At 45.5% G+C, this 8,282-nt stretch overlaps 1 non-coding gene across 1 annotated transcript; it reads right to left on the bottom strand.

Moving 5' to 3' along the window:
- Nucleotides 1–228: 228 nt before the first annotated feature.
- On the bottom strand, nucleotides 229–338 carry LOC136307129 (U6 spliceosomal RNA). The gene has a single exon (XR_010725816.1). It is a non-coding gene; the product is annotated as a U6 spliceosomal RNA (small nuclear RNA).
- Nucleotides 339–8,282: the final 7,944 nt, after the last annotated feature.

The following is an 8,282-nucleotide window of genomic DNA, read 5'->3' on the forward strand; positions in this document are numbered from 1 at the left end:
TTTTAAGGAATGTAAAATAAATAAAGCTTCCACGGTTCTAGGTAGAAATAGGACATGATAAATCAGGGCATGTCGTACAGAATGACTCTTCTATCCCATATGGAAACTGTTAAGACTCTGCTTTGGGTGGCTGATGAGTATAGTAGAAACGAACTAGTTAACTTATTTCATCTATTACTTATATTTAAATATTTTAAAGTTATTGTAATATTATGACATTTGTCCGGTGAATAAGGACGATGCATCTTTAAAAAGTAAAGACATTTTCTTGTGCAGGGGCCAAGCTAATCTTCTCTGTATTGTTCCAATTTTAGTATGTGTGCTGCCAAAGAGAGCATGCATACCAAATCACTGATTAAAAAGAAGAAATGCATCCCCATGTTTATGGCAGCATTATTCACAATAGCAAAGATCTGGAAACAGCCCAAGTGTCCATCAGCAGACGAGTAGATTAAAAAGCTGTGGTACATGTATACAATGGAATACTACGCGGCCGTGAGGAAGAAGAAAATCTTACCTTTCGTGACAACATGGCTGGACCTGAAAACTATTATGTTAAGTGAAATAAGCCAGGCAGAGAAAGAAAAATGCCATATGACCTCACTCATTTGAGGAATCCAATGAACAATGTGAACTGAGGAATGGAATAGAGGCAGAGGCGGGATCAAAGGGACCAGAGGGAAAGCAGTTAGAGGAAAAGTAGAAGAGAAGATGGGATCAGAGAAGGGAAAGAGATTAGTGAAATTATATATACATAGCACAGCGTTATAGAAAACAGGACAGCAAATCCTGGAGGGAAGGGGGAGGGCGTTAGGAGGAGGGGGCATAGGGGGGACCAAGGGGGAAGAAGGGGGTGGGGGGAGATATATTCGGTGAGACACTTGAATTTATGTAAACAAATTAAAATCATAAATTTAAAAATAAATAAATAAATAAAAGTAAGGACATTTTCTTACCTAACCACAATACCATTATCACAGTTAACAAAATTAGTTGTTATTCCTTAGCTGTATCTAATACTCATCATTTTTCCCCAAATTTCTGCAGTTGTTCCTAAATGTCACTTATGGTTGCTTTATTTGACCAGTCCAGGTCAGCACACTGCATTTGGCTATGTCTCTTCAGATCTTTTAATCTAGAACGGTCTCCTTCCTCTCCCCCAACCTTACTGACTCGATGAAGAATACCTAACTATTATGTAACTGTTAGGTTCATTTTACTAATTGCTATCCAAGAAGGCAACCACGATGGGCCAAACAGCCTTGCCAAGTTAATGAAATCAGATGTCTCCATTTCATGATCAATATTTTTATTCTGGAGCTTTCTGATATTTAATCTTAAGAGCAAAGAAAGCAAAACAAACGAACAAAAAAACTAAACCAAACTTTGACTTTGACTGGCATGACTCTCCGCGTGGTCGTTCTGTGGAAGAACCTGGTGACTCCGTTCTGTGAATCTGAGTGGAGGCCTGCGTTTTCCCGATGTGGTTCCCGGTTACTGTGAATGTCCAACGGGCTTCCTCCTGCCTCCCCTTGATTCTCAAGTCGCTTTTCAGACGGCCAGCCGTCTCGACCTGAGGGTCGCCTTTCAGAAGGTATGTGATCCCCTGCTAGCGCTCCACAGTGTCTCCCTGGAAAGGAGAGTATAGTAAGTGGAAAATGTTTACCGCATTTCTCTTTCACTGGTTACATCTGACCTTCATCTCCACCCTTTTCTTGTACAAAAAAGAAACCCCCCCGTGACAGAATGGCAGTTAGTACTAGTAATTCTCTCCAGTAACCAGTAATCTGTAACCTAAATCTTCGAGTGCATGTGTATCAGAGCTGTGTGGAAAGGGTCTTTTATTCGTAGTGAAAGAAAATTTTCACTTAAAAAGGACTCCTACAGGAAGTCTTTAGAAAGTCGTACGTACTGGTTAACTAGTATGGGTTAGAGGTTATCTTTTCTCGTACCTGTGGACCGAAGTTAATCCATCAGACCACGACCTGGTCCTAGCTGAGTGATATTAAACTGGGAGACCGGAGGCCACTTATCCATCTTCCTTAGTCCCATAGTCTCAATCTAAAAAGTCAGGAGATTGGACAGGGTACCTAAGGTCCCATCTGGCTCTCGAGCTTGACGACTTAATCATGTTAACAGCAACTCCGGTTTTCCCATTTTGACTCTTGTCTCATCCCATAAATAACCTCTTCCCGAAGGCGCCTACCTTCGTGTGTGCTGGGAGCTTCTGTAATGGTTGGGGAGCCATGAGTCAAGAGGTCCTTGTTCTTAACCTTTAAGTATGACTTTGTTGAGCAGGTAATTTCATGTCTAGGTTTATGTGCTGTAGGTTTCCCACAGATAGAAACTACTCGCCTTTTTAATTAAGACCAGTGAGTCCAAATCCATTTATGTTAAACTGTGTGCTATCACAGGGGTGTGTGGAACTGGTTGGACTAAAATGAACACAAGAAGCAAGCAAATATACTGGTACTGAACAGAAGAGCAGAAAGTGGGATATACTACCCCCCCCCCATACACACACACACGAATGCATGCATTATTGGGCATGTACCTTGTGCAAGGTATTTTTTCACCAGTCCCGACAGTGACCAAGGATGGAGCCTTCCCATTTGGGAAACGAGCAAAGACTAAGCCTTGTGCATAATCCCCACCTGCTTTTCTCCTTCCTCAGACCAGTGTTCTTTCCGACGCTGGAACTCCATCCTTTTCGTTGCATATTCGAGCAATGTTATTGTTTATGCTTAGCTGTGATTCGGGATCTGGCCTCCTTTTTCTCATGCTATCCTTCAGAATAGACACCACAGACACATTTGGAAGCCTTTTCAGAATGATTCATATTTGGAGAAAAATCCAGCCATCGGATATTTGTACTAGGTAGCCATAGAAACTGCAACCTCGATCGGTGTCTTATAAAAAAGTTCTTTTATGAAGTTCAATAGATCAAAATTCTGGCTTGGTGTTTTAAAAACAGGGTGGTTATTAATGTGTGTGGCTAGATCTTCTATTTTTAGTCCTGTCAGCTTAGCCTGCCTTTTGCAGCAGCTGGGATGTAAATACCAAGCGGGAATTGAGGCCCATTAGGAGCAGAGGAACAGCTGACAAGGCACAGCCACACCCCAGCCTGCAGGGCCTCCCAGCCGGCCTGGGCACGTTGGTTTCGGTCTGATTGGCTTGTCGGCGTTATGCTGAGCCGACTCTAATGATTGAAAGGCTGGCATGGGAAGCGGTGTTTCTTGCCATGAGAATACCCATCTCTATCTGTAACCTGTGTGGTAATTAAGGCCAGACTTTTTGATGGAGCCTCGTCTTTGCAGAATTTGAGGCATATTCTGTGCCCATTTCTGGCTCGCTTTTAAAGGCGCACATTATAGGTCAGTAAAATATTTAAAAATCACGCGTGCTTGCAAGTGAGCCGACATCGTCCTTACCAGTTCGTAGGAGCGTCCCTTCGCAACCGTAAGCCTGAGGTTGGGAAGGTGCTTGTCTAAAACCACGGTGAGAGTTTGCAACATTCATGGTCCCTTTTACGAACCCTGGCAGGGTTTTTGTTTTTGTTGCTTTGTATTGTTTGTTCTTTAATTTAGTTCACTTTTGGGTCATTTCTTATACTTCTAATGAGAGAAGATTGCAATGGCTTATTAATTATAGTTCACCCACAACACAAATCGTTGACAACTAGCTAACATTCTTCCACGGGGTGGGGGGAGCCTGTGTGTGTATCCAGTAGAAACTTGGTTATATATACTAGTTAACAGCTTACTGAAGCAAACGTGTAGGAGGTGCCACCAGGTGCCACCGGCCATGTGCCAATGGCAGCATAAAAGGGTGGAGAGATGTGACCTCAGCCCTCCAGGGGCACACAGCTGTTTTCCACAGGTCAATGAATCCTCAATTTTCTGTAAAATATATACATATATACATATAAATGTAAGTTATGAATATAATTATATAGAAATATATTTTATTTTTATATTTTACTATACATTATAGTTCATAGATAGAAACTGATATATATGCATTTATTATGTTTATTTTCTTTATTAATCGTTTAATTTATTAATTATTTTAAAATGTAATTTGTTAAAGTTACTAATCTATACAATGAGTTCATATGTTATGTTTATAAACTATTATAATAATAAATTCGTATGTAATTGTATGTAATAAATACAAGTCTATAGTTTCTTTATACAGTAACAAAAAACAAAGATGTCAAATAATGAAAGGTAGTTGTGGTTTTATGTGTCATAGATATCATATGATTAAAACTTCTATGCTTCCATTTTTTTCTCCATCTGTTCCTCAGTTTTCTCACCTGTAAAATGGGCATAATCACAGTACCTACCTCATAAGGCTGTCATGGAAATCAGTTAGCTAGCAATGTACAATTAGTTAGTAGACATTGATATTTAGAACAATACCTGCCACAAAGTACATGCACAGTAGGTCTCACAATTATCATCTGACAAGTGACTGGATTCAGTGACTGGATTTGCTTCTTCTCTGGGTTGATAGAAGCATTCTGCATCATATGACATTTCCCCAGAACTTGAATATACAGAACCCTCCAGCCGAACCTGCTGTTTTGTAGAATTTCATGTGTTTGTATGGTACTACCAGCTCCAGAAGCCAGTTTTTCCTGCCACCACGCTCCTGCCTGCCATGGGGTCTTTGCACTGCTGGTCCTTGTCCTAGAGTGTTTACTACTTTTGCCAGTTGACTTCTCATTTTCAGAGATCACAGCTTTCTTCTGCTGAAATGGCCTGTCTGACCTCCCTGGACATGTCAAAGCCTGTGTAGCACTTGTCTGCAACTTTTAACACAGGTGCCATTTTACATTTTACTAAGTGATTATTTGATTACTGCCTATCTCTCCCACCAGAACATATGGTCCATGAAAACCAGGGCAAGATTAATTTTTCTTAGTCATGATGTCTGTGACATCTAGCCCAGTGCCCGAATTATATAGTAGGTGTTTAATAGACATCTGTTGGAAGAATGGACTCGAAGGCTGTATTTCACGTATTCTTTAAAATTTAATTACAAAACTATACATGGTATTTGTGATAAATCCTAACAGTGCAGAAATATAAGGAATGGCATTGCTCTTATACCTTTGAGTCCCATCTCTCAGAATTGTCCACTATTGACATACTTTTGGTACAAACTTGGGTTAAGTCCTCCTAGACTTCTTTTTCTATTTTACCAATCATACACACGTGCATATATGCATATATATAGTTCTTACAAGAAAACAGAATCATAGACTACATATGCTTTTGTTTTGTTTAACACTATACTAGAGCTGTTTCTTGGTTGCTACATAATAGATCTTCCTCATTAAAATGATTATGAAGTACTTCAGAAAGTTCTAAAAACAATAAATGGGCCTCATGTACCCCCGCCCAGGTTGTTAAATAAAGATAATGAATACACTGGTCACAGTTGCTCGCTCCAGAGCCGAAGTAACCACCATCTTGAACAGGGTGTTTCTTATTCCCATGTGTTTCTTGATTCTTTGACTCTCTAGGACTATTATCTATAACCATGGGAAAGTTTTTGCATACTTCAAATTTTGTACAAATGGTATGATTCTGCATGCGTTTTCTGCAATTTTTGTTTTCCACTTAACTTTATATTTGAATGAGATTCATTCAGACTGAAATGGGTAGTTTAGGTTCATTCATTTTCGTGGATGTAGCGTAGTCTGCAAGAAGATACGGTTAATCATCTATTGTTTTAATGATGTGCATTTTGGTAGTTTCCTCTCCCCTCCTCATATGTTTTGCTATTTCAAGAATGCAGCTATAAAACAGTCCTGAGTCTGTCTTCTTTCGTGCATGTGTGAGAGAATTTCTCCAGGGAACTTATCTGGGAGAGGAAATGCTGAAGTGGAGGGTGTGTGTGTGTCTTCAGCCTTCCTAGGGAGTGTCCGTCTCCTTCTCTACAGTTCTTTCATTGTTTTTACAGCTGTGAATTCAGTCTTCCACTAAAATCATGTACACGAATTTATTTATCCATTTTTACTGCATTTGCTGGATATTGTTTGGAGGAGTATTCAAACATTAGATATAAAGTCTTTCTTGTTGAGCCGATTGTGCTAGTAGAGCAAGGAGAGCTTGGAAGGCTGGGGCGTTGCAGCTCATCGGGCCCAAGGGGAGAGTCGGGTCAGTTATCACCACTGCTGCCTTTTATCTTCAGGGACTGTGATGAGGCAGACCCGAGGGACTGGGGTCCTCAGGTCCTGTCTGGGCGAGCCGCGGAGCCCAGGGCTCCGGCTCACAACTTGGTCCACCCTCCCTCTCTGCCTCCTTCTGCGGTTACTGAGTTGGCACAGCCGAGAACTGTAACTGGACAGAGCCTGGGAAACGATGTCACAGCAGACGACCACAACAAAGCACAGGAGGAAACACGCCTTTTTTTGTTGCACCTGTGAAAATGCAGGGTATCAGCTCACAGGCTGCTTACTGGACTCCATTGTCCTGGCAAAGGGGGAAACAGATGGTCATTTAATAGGAACCTGATAGCATTGTTTGGGGCTGGGCAGGGGTTATCCTGGTGGGGGGGACCAGGAGAGGAGCTTTCTGCTAAGAGCCACTGCAGAGTGGAGAATGCCCTTGCTGTGGCCACGCCTCCCTCCCTCCGCTGCCCCAGGAGCAGCCCGAAGAGGGTGGGTGTACGAGGGGCATCCACTGTGTGCCTGCTGCTGCTGCTGCCCGCGCTCCCCTCAGAAAGCCAGGAGCCGTGACTCCAGGGGAGAGCCGGGCCTGCATGCAAGCGCATGCGCATGCGCGTGATTTGGGAGAAGGGCTGAAATGGTGAAAGCTGAGGACAGAAATGACAGTGGGGCAGGAGTGCTTAGGACGGGGAAACATGTTAACCACAGGTGTGTAGGGCATGGGAAATCAACAACGTGTGTAGTACCCACTCCTCCTACCTTCCTGGGCTTGCGTGGCTCCCACCTGAATGAATAGAGCCGCTGTCCCTTGCTTCTCCTGGGGTGGTGGCGGAACGTGGTGCAAGGCCAGACACCCAGGCTCTGCCGCTCACCAGCTGTGTGCCACTGGGCAAGTCCCTTCACCTCCCGGCCCCTTGTCCTGTAGGAGATGCCAGGTCACCTTCACCACGGATCTCCCTCCGGCCTGCTCTGCAGGGACAGGGCTGGGGGCCGCTCTGCAGGGACAGGGCTGGGTGCTCTGCAGGGACAGGGCTGGGTGCTCTGCAGGGACAGGGCTGGGGGCCGCTCTGCAGGGACAGGGCTGGGGGCCGCTCTGCAGGGACAGGGCTGGGGGCAGGGACAGGGCTGTGTGCTGCTCTGCAGGGACAGGGCTGGAGGCAGGCACAGGGCTGGGTGCTCTGCAGGGACAGGGCTGGGGCCGCTCTGCAGGGACAGGGCTGGGGGCCGCTCTGCAGGGACAGGGCTGGGGGCCGCTCTGCAGAGACAGGGCTGGAGGCAGGGACAGGGCTGGGTGCTCTGCAGGGACAGGGCTGGGGGCCGCTCTGCAGGGACAGGGCTGCGGGCCGCTCTCAGGGACAGGGCTGGGGGCTGCTCTCAGGGACAGGGCTGGGGGCCGCTCTCAGGGCTTGGGAAGTAAGAGTGGAAAGACCCTTTCCGGCGGCACCTCTTGCCTAGCTGTGGTCTTCAGTTCTGCAAGGCCGAGCCCCCAGTGAGCAACTGGGCATCAAAGAAGCAGAGTTAAGGTTGCTTCGGAAACAAGGAAAACAGAGGCTTGAGGGGCCCGGGGTTGGTTTCCTTGGGGCTTCTTTTGCGTTTGCTTGTTTGAAGGTGGAGTGAGTCACACACGTTGTTCTCAAACGCTGAGCTACCACGTCTGCTCAGCCAATGCCACTTCCTGAAGTCCTTGTCACCTCACACACATTCGCCAGCACAGGCTTAGGATGACATACTCATGCTCTGATTCTCCCTGGGCGCCACTGACACAACACTTGTCTCTTTAACTGGGCACTCCGGGGTCCTGCTATCTTACCTTTTTTGTCCTCATCACATTGTCTGCACCTGGGTCCTCACACGATTCCCGTGGTTTCCTAAAGACCCGTGAATCCCCTTCCCACGTTCTCCGACCTGATGCTTCCCCTAAGTTCTGGGTTAGGTGGCCACTGGCCCTCTCCAGCCTGATGTCCCACGGGCACCTGCACTCCCGCGTCCCAACCTCACCCCTCACCCTCCCTCCCTGCTGTTCTCTTCCTCGGTGGGTGTTCCCTACTCTGCTCCCTACTCGGTGTCTGGCAGCCTCGCCCTGGGAAGCCTGCTGGGCCAC

The sequence above is a fragment of the Saccopteryx bilineata genome, chromosome 5 (assembly GCF_036850765.1).
Source record: "Saccopteryx bilineata isolate mSacBil1 chromosome 5, mSacBil1_pri_phased_curated, whole genome shotgun sequence".
NCBI lineage: Eukaryota > Metazoa > Chordata > Mammalia > Chiroptera > Emballonuridae > Saccopteryx > Saccopteryx bilineata.